Below are 15830 nucleotides of genomic sequence, written 5' to 3'. Positions count from 1 at the left end.
TCTCTCTGCTCCTTATTTCATTTATAGGGAAAGGATGAGAAAGAGCCCGTTTCTTCTCCAAAATTCCCCAGACAGAATCTACTGCAAAGTACATCATTAATAAAGGATTTTTCTATTTATTTGTTTCACCCAGAGCAGCTGGTCAGTCATATCCCTCTGGGCCATGTCAACTAATACATATTATTTCATAAGCTGAGAATTTTTGAATAATACTGTCTTGTCCTTTTCATTTGTATTGCATTACATGGGAGTAAGGAAGTATGTTCTCTTTACACACCATAGAAATTTAAGGAGAAAGAATATTTTAAAAGTATTATAAAAGAACTGAGAAGAACTGAGGATTATAGAAATGCTGATAAACCTTTGTTCAAGAGGTTATGTTACAGAATGGTACAGAAGAAGGCTAAGAATAAATCTGAATCATGCTCATTTGAGGTAGAACTAGTGAACGACAACCAAGGAAAATGTATTAAAAGCAACAATTAGCTTTTTTTTTCCCCACAGATCTCAAAGCACTGAGGTGTCACTGAACTCAATAGGAATCTGTTATTGATTTCAGTGAGCAATGCTAGCCCACTAGCCTCATTTTCAGTCAGAGAAACTGAGACACAAAAATGTTAAATGAGTTGCAGGATACTCTCCAGCAAATGGCAGAGCTGGGAATAGTACTCAGCTCTGCTGGAGGCCAGTCCGTGCGTCATCTACCACACCACTTCCTCATACTAGAAGTCTAGAGAACAAATTTCAGGGATTTTGTATAATGAGAATGGGAGATGGAGAGACCTGGAGGTTCATCTCTAACATAAATGAATGCCAGGCTTGTTCAACTGTTACATCCAATGTGCAACAGCTGACACTAAAATACATGTCTTTACTCATATGCAGACTGCTAAGGGTCATGATCACAAGGAGAAAAGAAATAATTTTATGTATTTTACAGACAAACACACAGCCATGCAGATTCTTTACACATTGAATCAGGAGGCAAGTTTGCAAATTGTATTCAAATGTGATTTCAACACTGTTTCTGCCAAAGTGGCTGAATCAGCAAGTTGGTTTGTGTGAAAGGAATACAATGCAGGGGCCTTACTTTGCATCAGATGTACTTCTCTTCATCTTGAAACAGGTGATATCAGGCTATTTAATAGAATAGATGACTTGTAGCATAATTATTTATGTCTCATTTCTGTGTCGGTGACATATAACCTTACACATGAGACAGATGCACTGACTTAAACTCATTCCTGCTTAAAATGATGAATATGAATCCATTTTCACAGCAAATACTGTTTGACAATTTCCTCCCCCTGAGGTCACTACTGCACATGATTTGGTACTAGCCTTCCATCCTAGGAGGTTCTGCATCTTCAGAAAAACACACGGGATGGGATGGGACAGGACTAGTAGACACCAAATTTCTAATGTCTTGCTGAACAGTTTTGGCCCATGGGCACAGAATATTTCAGGCTGCCAAAATGCTCATAGTTCATAAATCACTCAAATGCATGCAAGTCCTGGGTGGGGGGTCCCCTTCCTTAGGCCAGCATGTTATGCCCCTTGTCAGAGCTTTCCTGGTAGGAGGAGAGGAGCCAGAGATGCAGTGCTGGCAGTGCTCTGGAGCAGGTTCACTGGACTCAGTGTTCCTGATGGCTGCACTCACCTGACTACCTATGCAGTGTGGTTTTTCCAGAAAGTTTCAGATCACTTTACCAGGCTGACTGCTACACGTTATAAGTGTGATGGTTTCGTGAAAAACAAGGACCAGTTATGGTCAAGACTGTCTGAGATGGTTGTTAGTTTCAAGTTATTTAAATTGAAGGACACTTAAGCAAGTCTTACTTAAAATGAAGGTAGTGAGTGAATGGCAGAGTTGAGAAAATATTTATATGATTCATACCTTGCAGTTCAGCAGCTTTTCAAATGGACCATGACATTTTTCAGGGGCAGATAATCCCTTTAAAATCAGTTAAATCCTTCTGATCCTATTGCTTTAGTACAAATCAACTACATAATTTAGCTTCATGAAGCTCAGACCTTCAAACTTTTTCAAACTCTTCTTACAATTTTAATCTTTGAAATCTTGTAAATAAAATTGTAGCTCTGACATGCAATTCTTCAGCAAACACTTTTCTTCTTAATGACATGTTACTCATTACGTTGTTCCCATCTCCTGGGAGCCTCACTTCTGACCTGGGTTTGGCTTTTATTGTTTGAGGGTTTTTTTTTTAAAAAAAAACACTTGCCATTGTGCAGCTGTGTAATATATGACAATAGGGGAAGATAAATACTGCACAGCTGAAGCTGAAAACGGGTTAACGGAATGAAGTGAAGGTGATGACACTTTTTTTTTTTTTTTTTTTACACAGAGAGTCATCTGATATTTTAAACAGTATGTTTTTCATGAACACAAGAAGAAATCCTTCATTTTTGCCTGAAGAGTCTCTGGGTGCAAAATCCATTCCCACTGGAGAACACACACACACACACAAATAAATCCTAACCTCTACTTAATGGTTTCATTTACACTTCTAAAATCCAGGTGAAGTTAACAGTCATAGTTTAGCTATCCCAGTCTGATGCTGCATAATTCCTCTGTGTTGCTGGTGGCTGCTAGAAATTAAAGAGTTAAAATGGAGCCCACTGGAAAAGAGTAAAGCATATGTTATATGCAGCACATTACTTGCTTGCTAGGCTTCCCATGGGCCAGTGAAGGTTGGGAACCACTTCTGTAAAGGAAATGTATATGGTGTGAAGTTATAGACAGTCCTCTGTGTTAGCTCCGTCTCTGCAACTGATTAGCCCTGGAATAACTTTGGCCTCACATAGTTTCTTACATTATTTAGTCAGACTTCAAAACTTAAGAAGGCAACACTGTTATTCCCAGTTTACAGATGAGTTATAAGTGCAACAAGGTTAACAGCTACTACAAGGCAACACATTAAATGAGCATCAGGAACTGGAATAAAATTCAGTTTCCCAACCCTTGCCCACTCAGCCAGGATGTCCACAGTCTAAACCACTTAGATGAAAAAAATAAAAATTAAGCTCCTTCACTGAAACCATGTGCCCTGAAGACATTTCTGATGCCTAAATAAGCACTGTAATTTTTAGAGCTACTGTGCACCTGCAGCTTCCAGATAGTTGACAAAGGTCATGTACCTAGCCCAGTTTTTCCAGGAATACTCAGCTTCTTAAGTCTTTCAAAACATGGAAAGAACAGCTATCTGTCTCCCAGTCTTCCTGCACACTGAGGTCAATGAGGGACTTTTCTCTGATTTCAGTGGCTGTAGGACTTACATCCTGTATTTTTTTGCTTTAGTTTTGGAGAGCATTTGTCTCAGGGTGGGTAAATTTCTGCTTCAAGAGAAACTGTTGTGTTGAGAATCACTGTCTAATCATTACCACCCATGCACCATACAATACAAACTGTAAAAATGCTGAGCAAATGAAACAGCATTAAAATAAAGAATAAGAAAACAGCACAGTCATCCTAACAGCAATGGCTGGAAATTCATCTTGGAAGGCTTAACTGTTCCTGTGGCACAGAAGCGAGGGGTGATTATTCCATGCCAGGATGGTATTGCCCAATATTCCATTCTGTCTAAACTAACAGAGTTGGCTTAATTATCCTGCCTTGTTGTTTTCTTTTAATTTGTTTAGTTTTGTTTAGTTTCAAGAGAGGATTAAAAAGACTGGCTGGGATCCAAGCTCTGTTGCCTACTGCTATGACAGAAAAAAAATACCGATCAGAATATTCCTCTGACAAATGAAATGTGTATCTTCTGGGCTTTTAGCAACAGCAAAACAAGTTTGCATTTCTTTCCCTAATACAATTCTGTCCTCCAAGCCATTAACAGTTCCTTGATCCCTTCTCTTATTCCTCACCCCTTTATCTTATTCATTGAAACTTGTAATATAAACAGCATTTCTGCACCTACTGTCTTCATGAATTGTTGTTTGTCTGGAAAATGGCACTAGCACAAGGTTTCAGGGCATTTCTTCTGCACAGCAGTGATGTCCAAGTTGCATGTGGGTATTGTCAGACACCAGCTATCATTTTGGGCCATCAGGGATAGCTCAGGGAGCAAGATCCTAGCCCAGTGTGAAGGAGCAGAGCACAGTGTGACCTCAGGAGCATTGGGCAGTTCACACAAGGCTGAGGATCTGGCCATGTGACTGTTCCCAGCTAAAATCACATTCTTCCCCCACCACACAATGGAAAATTAGAGACTGGGGATCTTTCTAAACATGCTTATGGATGTAGAAAATCCTTTCATAAGGCTGGGGGGGGGAGAAGGGAGGAGAGATGTTCCTTCTGAAAGACAGCATGGGACAGCACTGGAAGTGCCAGCACTTTTGCCCCCTCTTTGTCACATTCCTTCCCGAGGCCTGGCCAAGGCAGCAGACTGTGAGCCACTCTGGCTGAGAAGGATCATATTGCTGAACAGGGAAGGGAAAGGGAATGTGGTTTCCTGAAAGGTTTCCAGCAAGTACATGGGAATGGAGCTCTTGAAAGAGACATGGAACTGGAAGCACTTCCCTTCTGAGAAACACTTCCAATCCACTGCCTAAGCCAAATGTAATAACAGCTCTGACATTATTCTTACAGAAGGGGGGAAAAGTCATTCTTCCAGCTCACTGCTGCGATTTCTCCATTTTAAAGCCACACCTTCCTTGAGACCTGGAAGTCATGTGGTTTAACATGCAAGCCTGCTCACAGGGGATGCTTCTTGGGCACATCTCTACCAACACTCATCACCAAGCCTTTCTGTGAGGTGCCAGGAATGATTCTGGCAGCAAACAAAACAAAAAAAAAAGTTAACTTAAAGATGTGTTTTTCTACTTCAGCTCCTCCTTATATCTCTTGATTTGCATGGAATATATTGCCACAAATTCTCTGCAATGTATGACAAGCTTTTTCTGACTGTCAATCAGAGCCAATATCTAGATATGAGGGAAAATTCTGTGTGAACACCATTTTTTTGCTGTTCAATGTAGCAAATTTTAGGTTTGGTAGGATCCTTCTACATCTTTAAAGTTTCTCCCTTTGCCTACTGAATACACTACACTGCCCAACAAATTAAGAGAAATTATCTGAAAGGTGTCTCTACCCAAGCCTAGCAGAGAAAATGCTACCTGGTCTTTAAAAGTGAACACTGACAGAGTCATGCTAAACATTCATATCGCTAGAAAAGTTAGGAAATAACTTATGAAGGAAGAAATGAAGAAGCAAAAGCAGCAAGGGACCCAGTTTCTGGTTTATCGTCCAGGAATATGCTGGAATATGCACAGAAGAGTTACAAAAGTGCTGTTGACAGTAAGAAGGGAAAAATAAAGCCACTAGAAACAGTATAAATTGTACCAGCATGAATAATGTTTCTCCCCAGACTTTATCCTAAAAAAAAAAAAAAAAAGGGGGGGTGGCATTAATTCAGTAACCTCCGTTTCTAAATAGGTTCAGTTAAACTGGTACAATTTTTGTTTAGATAAAGCCTCAGACTCACTGGCTCTCTGGAACCCCCTCTTAGTCTTACCTCTAACCACTTTTTCCAGCCCATGGCAGGGAAAAATGTACCACAGGAGGGAGAGCCAGACACCAGCAGTATCACAAGAGCCTCAACCAAGAGTGTCTCAGCAAACACGGGGCCAGAATCCACCCCAGCTCACAGTGAGCAATTCATTTGATTGGGACTGCTTAAAGAGGCAACTTTTAAGCTGCCAGCTTACTGACACCTGACAGTCATCACCCTGCAGTGCCTAAACTGCTGTAAACCATGAGTCAGTCAATGAGTTACATGGTTTGGGGAAAATAAGAGTCATTTTGGACATTCTATTCACATTTCTGTATATGGATCATTTAACCTCGTGGGTGTTTGGGCTTTTTGAATTTATTTTAACTAAGCAGACATATAAAAAGAATACAAACATGAAAGGTCTTACAGGCATCAGGAAAAAGTCAAAGACCATTTTGTACAGGGTTATGTCCATATTCTAATGAAGGGCAGAAAGCTCTTTGGAGAAAATACAGCCTTAACCATACAAACCAGAACTGACAGCATACTTTTCTTAAGATTCAAAATACAGGATTTTAAACAGTTGGCAGATAATTTTGCTGATGTTAGAAGTTCAGGTAACAATTGAAAGAGCTATTTCTGTAATATTTCTGGGTTTGTGGTTAGCTCCAACATCCATACACTTCACAGCCTCATTTTCATGGAAAATTTTTTTAGAAAAGAAATTAATTACACTTTGGACAAGTGTTTCTTCTTTCTGTTTGATTCTTTCAGTCAAATAGAAACAGCCTAGGAATAAGAAATGATAATGGGATGTAGAAAATACCTCTAAACATATCAAATAACAACAAAAATCTCGGAGGCTAAAGAACTCTTAAACTACAATCAATTTATTTAAAAAGCTGTATATATGGGACTGGATGGACATGAGGAACCTAAAATGGTGACATAAATGCTGCATAAGCTTGAGGATGGCTAAAGTCACTGGAACCCTTCTTACTTGACATGAAGTACACCGAGCTGAAGGAGTTTACTTCCACAAAATTGCAAAAGTGCCAGAATCTGAGCTGATAAACACCTTTACTTCCAAATACACTTATGATATGGAAATACGGAGTTTCTTAGTTTCCACCCTTCAAGGAAAGAAATTCAACAGGTTCTTTCAGAACCAGCTCATCACACATTGATAAAATGAGGTATCCACAAAACCTGCTGGTGAGGACACCATGTTTAAGTGGAGCAGGAGGAGAAATTTGTGTCATTGACATCTCTGCACTTCTCATTCAACACAAGGTTAATATATATATATATATATATATATACAGACATGGGGCCTGGAAAAAGGATTCTCCCCTCCAAGCACAGTGTCCTAAGCAGTAAACAACAGAGCACCATTGATTTTTGCTCACTCTGGTTCCATGAATCTCATAGTAATTACAAGCACCTGACAGTGGCACAAACTAGAAACTTCTCCATTTCATCCTGTCTTGCACCTGGTAAGGAGGACACCTTTTCATGAGAAGAGCCTTGGAAAAGGATTTGGTTCCTTCTTCCTTCTCTGTCCAGACTAAGGAGAAGGCAGAGCCTACGTCTCCCCATCCAACCAAACACTAATCTGCAAGCTTTACCATGGTTAAACTGTGGAAGAGCATTTGGCTGTTTGCTTTTGCACACTTCAAAGAGAATGTTGGGCTCTGGAATATGGATAGATAGAGAAACCTTCCCACAACCTTTGTTGAGGCTTGGTGATGGCTGTGACTTCAGGCACATCCTAGCTGAAATTCAGAGCTCCCTCCTGGCTGGCTCTAGCCAGCTGGTTATTCAGTGTGTGGGTTTTCCGACTCATCCTTATGAATCACCGCTTTTTGGTGCACAGTCTGAAGGTTTCCCATCTGGTGAGAAGATTCCTGAGCTCATCAGACACTGCATTAATTAAGATTGTAACCAAACAACTGTTCTGGAGTAATAAGTACCCCTTCATATTTTCCTTGCTTTCTGACTTACACTTCTCCTGATGAAGAGGCACGCAACAGCACATCAGAAGCATCCTCTGTTTTATTAGCATGACGGTTATCATATACGTCAGCAAGAGATTTACATGGCAAGCCAGCATGACACTGACATTCTGAATCTCCAGCAACCCCATCTGTTTTTCTCAGGGTCTCATAAAACCAGCATGTGTGTCCATAAACTCAAATGTGCCACCAGCGCCACAGAGGAAGTTGCCAGTCAGAGTTACCTTTGTGGGATTTTCAGGCTTGCAGAGCTGAGTGCAGTTTTCAGCAGACCGGGCTCAAAAATTCTGACATCAACAATCATAAACTGTGATTTGGTCACTAGATTAAGTGGCCAAGCAGCAAATAATTAACCAAGTTTAGGAAATTAAGGTCATCCACTTTGATCTTGCATTTGATTATTTCCTAATATCCTCTATAGTTCTGCTTCATCTCCCATCATGCTTTTCAGCAAATATTCCATAGAAGCCTTGCTGTTCTCCATCTTTGAGTTTGATGCTGTGCTTCATGGTGAATTAATCTGGCATCCCTGTTGGGTGTGCTGGGCCTACCACTCTAATTAAAAAAAAGAGGAGATGAGATAATGCATCCACCAAACCTAGCAGAAATCTGGCTGAAATTGTTCTGAAATGCTCCTACCATCCATACTGCTCCCTGACAAGTCTCCTCACCCTCCACTATCGTTTTCTCTTCTCTTTTAAATCAGGAAATGGATGCTAAATCAGTGAGTGAGGTTTTCTCCTCAACATAACAATTACTAACAATACACCTCTTCCCCTTTGTTATAAATTACTTTAGTGTGTAATTCAGCCAAATGAGAAGACAGACACCTCTTATACTTATTGTCTCCTACCTTTTGTGTGAGGCCAGGACTAGCTGCATTCACCAGCCTAGAGATCTGCAAAACAACTCTTCCTTTCCACTCTGGCAGCATCTATACTTCTCCTTCTACTATTATCTCTCTTCATCCCCAGGAAACCAGGACCCCATAAAATGAACTGGTGCAGAGAAAGGATGAAGCTTTAGTCATTCAAGATGCTAAAGGCTAGAGCTTAACCTCCAGTTATTCCACAGATATTTTTATTCTGTAAGGTTGGTCAAAAAAATATTATTTAGCACTATTTCCAACTTACACACCAAACTCTACTGGAGTTAAAAGTATAAATACCTTTGGAGGTTGTCCTTAAATTTTCAGCTGTATGAAGCATTCTCTGTTAGGTCACTCCAGCAATGCTGGAGCCCACAAGTGCACAATCACCTACAACACCCTTAAGCATAGTATCAGTCCCACAGCACTCAGTGACATCCCAACAGCACATTTCTAGTGCACTGTGTCTACCTCACAAGCCTAACACACAGCACTACTAGACACACACCACTATGGCTAACCTTGGAGAACTGGGGAACCCAGGGAGCAGGAAAAAAAAAAATGGGAGCCAAGAGAAAGTGTGGGTCTATCACCTTCCAGACTCCCATCTCAACTTAATGATACTCCTACCAGGAGAAGAGTTAGTACCTGCCTCCATAGGCTTCATGTGCCTTAATGTCCACATGGAACAGGCTTGAATGGCCTATAAAGCTAGATGGGATCTGGAGGACACACCAACACCCATGCACATGGCAAAGCCCAGATGGAGAGGAAGAGCAACAGGGAACTTGGAGTATTATGTAGGCATATGCATAGGGAACTGGGAGTGAAGACCTTACCTCTGCAAGTCAAACAAAGAACTGGACAAGTAAAGCAGCCTTACAGCCCACCCTGACCTGCTCTGCAGCCAGGCAGCTCCCAGAGAGTCTTACACTACCGAAGTCCTGATATGCCAGCTTTGCAAAAGATAGGGAAATTCAAGAGAAGTTTCTACAGGCATGGCTCTGCACAGATGTCTTGTCAAATCTCTGTGTCAACAGCACTTGGCTCTAAGTCTTACACAATACACTCAAGAAGGACATGTGCTCTTCATTCTCCTGGGAAACTGCCAAAGCAAAAGCAAGGAGTGTCAGTCCAAGAGCCTGAGGCCCTGGTGACCATCCAATGGCACACGTCCTTCTGAAGCCACTCCCTGAGAGATGAGGAAGGAAAAAGGGATGCTATATTCTGTCCTGCCTTGTGAGGACTCGTTTATTCCAACACCTTGGTCTGAAGAGCCACCTCAGTGGCTCTGGTGATGACTGCTGGACACAGGAGAAACCACAGAAGGGCTGTTGGGAATGTGCTACAAGGCTCAGTGCCCATCCCCAGCTCCTGCCAGCCCTTATAGCAGTTTGACTCCAAATCTGATTGTTTGAAACTTGCCAGCAGGCTGTAGATATGAATTTTGTACAGCCTAGGGATACCGAGTGATGTGGATGTGCCAGAGCATGCATAATTTGGGCCCTAACTGACACCATAATAATTGTCTGTAAGACCTGATATCCTTATGAATTAGGAACATTTGAGGCATAATTACCCACTTGGAACAGACTATGAAAGTATGTTTTTCTGAGGGCTCAACTCTCAGGTGAATACACAGCCTGATGACACTGGCGTGCCCCTGTTTTTTTCAGATTTCAGGTCCTTTGCTTCAAATTCATTTCATAAAGTTGTCAAGTTTAAATCTCATCATTATTTGTAGTTCATCTGAGAGAGCAAGCCTGAGGCTCACGGCTGACCACATTCTCGTTACACGCATCCTGGGTCATTTTAACTACCTCTTGATATGCCCTGTTGTAGATGCTATTTTAAAAAATGGATGTTCATTATTAAGTGATTTATTATAACATTAAATATTAGAGGACAGTTCCACAACTATTGTGATGAGTGTAGGTGCAGCAGAGTCCTTGAATGACCACTAATTTACACCATCGGGTAGTATTGTACTTACAGTAACAAGATTTTTAGCAGGCTTTATTTTATTTCCCCACGCTGAACTGGTGTGGGGAGGTAGCAGTGACAATGCTCTTTGGCAAGGCTCTCTCAGCTTCATATCTGTTTTCATGAAGCTTCCAATTAAGCTTCTGCAAACTCAGACGTTTGGCTACTGTGGTTTCAGTACACACCTCAGCCTATAGATGCTCAGCTGAAGAAACCACCAATTCCAATCCTCTGGAAGCTCACCTAACACCACTGGTGTAAACCAACCAGCCTTTCCTCCACCAGCAGCCTAAATTCCCTGAAGCACTGTTTCCAGATGGGGAAACTGCCTTCACAGACACCTGTTACATCTCATAATATCAGATAGCACAACGTCTGTAATTCCACCTCAGACTCATCCTACAACTTTGTGAGTCACACTGCATATTTCATGTACCCAGTGAACTGAAGCAAACAAACAGGAACTATTTGTATTCTTATTATTTATGCCAGGGCTTATAATAAACACTTTGGAAACACTTCCGAACAGGTAGCAGCCGGCACACAGGTTTTGCCAAGGACTTAAACTTGTCTTTACCTGTTGCAGCTGTTGGGAAATTTCGAGCTGTTGCTAGAAGTGTACTTGTAGCTGCACGCTGGGATTGGGAGTGTGAGCAGGTGTCTGCAAACCACAGTTATATTGCTAACCATGCTTACTGTCTCAGACTCAACACCGACCATGCCAGCAATGTCTGGTACCTGCAACATCTTGCTGCAGAGATTCTCATTCAATTTGTCTTACAACAGTGACCAGGACTGCTCAAAGCTATGGATGCCTTTCCAGCTAATTTCTCTGTGCAGTTAGATGCTCCTTACCCCTAAGGCCCTTTAAGATTTGACCCCTTTCAGTTTTTCCTGCTGTCAGCCAGGAGAGCAAAAGAAGAGGTGGTATGAGCAGCCCTCAATCAGCCCTTTGTCTTTCATGACCAGCTTTTTATCCAGGGGCAACAGTGTTTTTCCATTACCAGTAAAAATGAACCCCCCAGTAGGGGTGATGAAGAAACAATAAAACTAATCATTAAGCAGGCCTGCTGAGAAGTGAATTCCAGTCCCAGGTCAGATCTAATTGCATTCTGAAACTGAAGCAATGGCCTGGTCATTTATATTAGCAATGCCATGTTTCTTTTTATTTATTTGTCTCCACTTTTCTCTCTGTCCCCATAAAGAAAGAAATATAAACATGTAGATTGATGAAAAGATGTAAGTAGAGATCAAAATACACACACTGGCCTGTGGTGTACCTTGCAAGTTCTTAAAATACTCTATTTTGAGCCAAGATCAATTGTAGAATAAATAAAAACAAATATAGCATTTTGGAAAATGATGAGCAACTGTAAAAGGGAGATTTATAAAAATGATGGTAGTGTCACGGCCTCTTACCAAGGAAAGCTATGTACATAGGGGAGAAAAGATAAATTTAACCATATGTATAAGTACATAAGATAAACATGTGAAGCTGTGATTTTTGAAATTAAAGAGATTTAAACACCTTCTTTTTAGTAACTATAACAGAATTACGTTACTTTCAAGCTCAGTACACCACATTCATATCCATGCCACGCACACACACACCCATAAATGTGTTTCTGAAAATGTAACGATCCTTAGGTCCCTTTGCTCCCTTGCCACCTTCCCTTTAATGCTTTTACCATTAATGATGTTTTGCCCCTGTCTGCACCCTCAGCCTCCTCCCCCACTGTTCTTTGCCCAGACTCCTGGCCAGCCTCCCAGCCTGAGACTCTTCCTTCAGGAATCTAAACAAGATGCCTTTGCATCTGACTGGACACAATGGGCCTCTCTTCAAAGCCAAGAGACATTTTTCCTATCATTGTTTGCAGGGGAAGACTCGCTCTGCCCTCTGCTCAGATATTGCCATCTCACAAGCCTTATTAGTTTATGGGTAGATTTGATGTCATAAGAGGGTTCATACAAATAATAAGGTTGCTTAATCCCTTCCTAGGTCCCTCATCATTTGTAACAAGATTTGTAGTTGCTTTTTAAATAAAACACTCTGATCTTGGAAACTCACTTGCAACCCAGCTCAATCCTCTGGCTTTCTTCCCTTCATATAGCTTTTATGACCTCTCCTATCTGGATATCAAGCCCTTTCTCAGAGGTATCTTAGTCCAATTCACTTGATGTTATCCAGAACTAAAAGCCTTCAGCATGTGCTTTGGACCTGATCCCTACCTGGCTGCTCTGCTCAGAGGGGAGTTGATTCAATCTGGTAATGACAAACCAGGACCCAGAAAGTGTATTTGTAGAGCCTGGAATTGTTCCATCTAATTGCAAGCAGGCTTTCACAACTCGTTTTCTGTAGAAAACTTCCTCATCAGGTGAGGATGTAACTAACTTCCAGCCAGATTTCACGCTGTGTTTCTTATCAAAAACACTTATAAAGATTTTTTTTCCCTTTATCCACTGAACCAGCTCTCAAAACTTGCTTTATTGAAAGCCACAGCATGGTATGGTGACAATTTTGCCCAGTGTCCACCATGTACTTCATATTCTAGGGTTTGTTGAGCTGTGCCTGCCCTGGTGGCACAGGAGTGAAGCACCACAGTGCAGTTATCCACAAGTTAGTTTCTTGTATTAAGCTTTGTGCCACAACAAATTCAGTGCTAGCAGTATCCAAGCCAGCTGGTTTAATAACTCACTTATTCCAAATAGTTTCCAACCTTGGGGACACTAAGGTCAGGGCAAGCATGCATTCCCTGTTCCATGTGTGCCACACTGACTTTTTTTTTAAGTTACCTGTGGTGAATCTTTCAGCAGACACCCATGGATGCCCAGTTGGAAAGCTCTTTGATGCTGTAGGACACTCCAGCCTTCTCTGTACAGACCTGCCATGAGATATAGGCTGGACCACCTGGCTTCTGCTTTCAACTTCATTGCTGACTTTCTGGACAAATTTGCACAAATCGTGTAACCTATGCCCACATTTCTGCCTTTTGCTTTATGTACGTAAGGGAGCTCCCTACTGCTCTGGGGTATTCCATGGTTTAATAAACACACACAGGATTGGCTGGATCAATGTGTAGCAAGGTAGGAAGGACTGGGACTTGCATCTAGAACTATTAGCCTGCTGAGGATCTAAATTACAATAAAAGCTAGAGGTATTTCATTCCCAAGAAGGTGAGTGCCTAAAACATACCCAAAAGATTATAGACATTACTGAAAAGTAATTAAATAATAAATATTACCATAGTAATAACTTTGCACATTTTTTTCCATGACTGAAAAAACATTTTGGTAAACTCTAATTAAGACTCAACATGAAACACAACCTCTTTGCAGTGGATAGTAAAGTACATGTGTATATATTAAAAGTATATATGTATATATTACACATATAGTATATGTTTAATGGTGCACAGCAACATGGCCCAACCAATTAGTGCGGAAAAACGAGGAAAATACCGCATCCAATCTGCAAGCTCAGAGGGAATGAGAGGAACAGAAGAATCCCAGGAAGAACTGGGATTAGGGCACTATAAGCAAATTAATTTCATTGCCAAAGAAACTATTGCTGAACACTTAGGAGCATTAATTGTGAAGAAGCTTTTTAATGTCGTTTCTGCAAAATACTACCCACATCATCAGTGTTCCCTGTGTCCTATTGAGAGAGGACTACTGACTTGGGTGAGGATGTGCCACCTGCAGAGGAACTGGGTGCTGCTGCCTGCAGCACTTGAGGGCTGCAAGAATGCCCCCAGACCTGCTGAGAGGCACCAGAATGGTGCCAGACAGCAACAGCCTCTTGCACAAGACACTTCACATCTTCCTCTCTCTTCTCAATCCCAAGCTTCCCAGGACCTTTTTCTCCTGTTGTGCCACACATCTCAAAACATGAGCAGAGGAATTTAGCGGCAACCAGGCTCCATTAGTCTTATATCTATAATTATAAACTGCTGTTATTTTTTTTACATGACTTGCAAAAGACACTGGAAACCCCTCTTATGTCACTTGTGCTTTTAAATAAAATCACCAGGCAGATGGAATTTAGTAGACCATACCTATGCTGCTTTAGTCAGACTAAAGTCTGACTACTTCCACTGCTAAATTTAGAACTGTCATCTCTAAAATTAATGTCCTCACACAACAGTCTCATGCACTGTCTCCTCCTCTCCACCCTGAAGCCCTTGAAAATTCAGATGAACACTATCAAGGAGAAACAAAACCCAAAACACCCTATGCGTGGGTTGTCCAACAGCTATCAGCCCTAAATTTAGGAAAGCTGCTTTTAAAGGTACCACTGGGCAATCCTGAACCTTCTAAGAGTTCTGAAAACAAACCTTTACTTGTAAAATCTTGATTATAGCTTTCACAATACTCTAAAAATCTATTTTGTAGCACATCTATTCCAAGGCGTTCCTGCCATTTATGATTTTTGTTGGCATTCATATAGCTTCAGCTCCCTGGACTGAATTTCCAAAAGCTCTGCTTCAGAGGGCCTGTCAAATCCTATTGTACACAAGAAATTAACTTACTGGTGTCAAGATAAGACAAAAAAAGCCTCCTTTCCTCTTCCATCCTCCAAAAGATTTAGAGAAACTTTGTGTAAGAGCATATTTTAACTGTTTTCTTACTCAAGATGAAAACTAATTCAGTATAGAATAGAAGTGAAAAAACAAGAAAACCTTGTCACACCACATCTTTTAACAATTCTTCATGAAAAAATCTTCTCTGAAAATCCTGCTATCAATCTTATATTGTGACAATGAAGTTTGACTAATCTGCAGTCTTTCTTTTCACTTGTCCTTTCCTGGAAGCCAGAAAACAGTATCTAGATTCATTAAAAAAAAAAAAAAAAACACAAAAAAAAAAAACAAAAAAAAAAAAAACAAAAAAAAAAAACCAAGAATGTTGTAAGAAGATTTTGGAAGAATTTCTTAGGGATAAGTATGATACAGAAGGCTAAAGTCACAAAGTAACTGGGGTTTCTTCCAATTCTTCCTCTTCTGAGAGAGCAGCAGAGAAAGAAACTTCTCAGCCTCAGTCAGAGAAAATTCAAGCTTCAGTCTGCTATCACAGAATCACAGAATTACCCTGGCTGAAAAAGACCTCCCAGATCACCAGTTCCAACCATTAACCTAACACTGACAACACCTTAACTATGACATATCCCTAAGTATTGTGTCTATATGACTCTTTGGATTCACCAGACCAGTTTCACTAAAATAAGAAATGCTCCATCTCCAGCAGCCATGTGCTACTCCATTGGAGATTTTTTAATCTCTATGCACCAGCATAGTACCCCTGACCACTTGAATCAGCTGTTACAGGTCTACAGTAAAACCAGAATGGACAATTTTAGAACATGATCTTGCTTTTACTGAAGGCAATAGCAACTTGATTTTGGTGTGAAATTCCTTTCGAGATCACCCTTGCTCAAAGAAAAGCCACAGAGTA

At 40.9% G+C, this 15830-nt stretch overlaps 2 long non-coding RNA genes across 2 annotated transcripts in view; both read right to left on the bottom strand.

The window, feature by feature from the left end:
- LOC139793186 (uncharacterized) overlaps positions 1-15830 on the bottom strand; it is a 46961-nt gene that overhangs the window by 15900 nt on the left and 15231 nt on the right. The gene's annotated exons all lie outside the window — the stretch shown is intronic.
- On the bottom strand, positions 5873-8722 carry LOC139793762 (uncharacterized). Its single transcript, XR_011724785.1, has 2 exons — positions 8382-8722; positions 5873-8083 (listed from the first exon to the last, which is right to left on the bottom strand). It is a non-coding gene; the product is annotated as an uncharacterized lncRNA (long non-coding RNA).

Source organism: Heliangelus exortis, chromosome 2, assembly GCF_036169615.1.
Source record: "Heliangelus exortis chromosome 2, bHelExo1.hap1, whole genome shotgun sequence".
Lineage (NCBI taxonomy): Eukaryota > Metazoa > Chordata > Aves > Apodiformes > Trochilidae > Heliangelus > Heliangelus exortis.
Note: the sequence above shows the minus strand (reverse complement) of the source record. Positions and strands in the feature narration are given on the sequence as shown.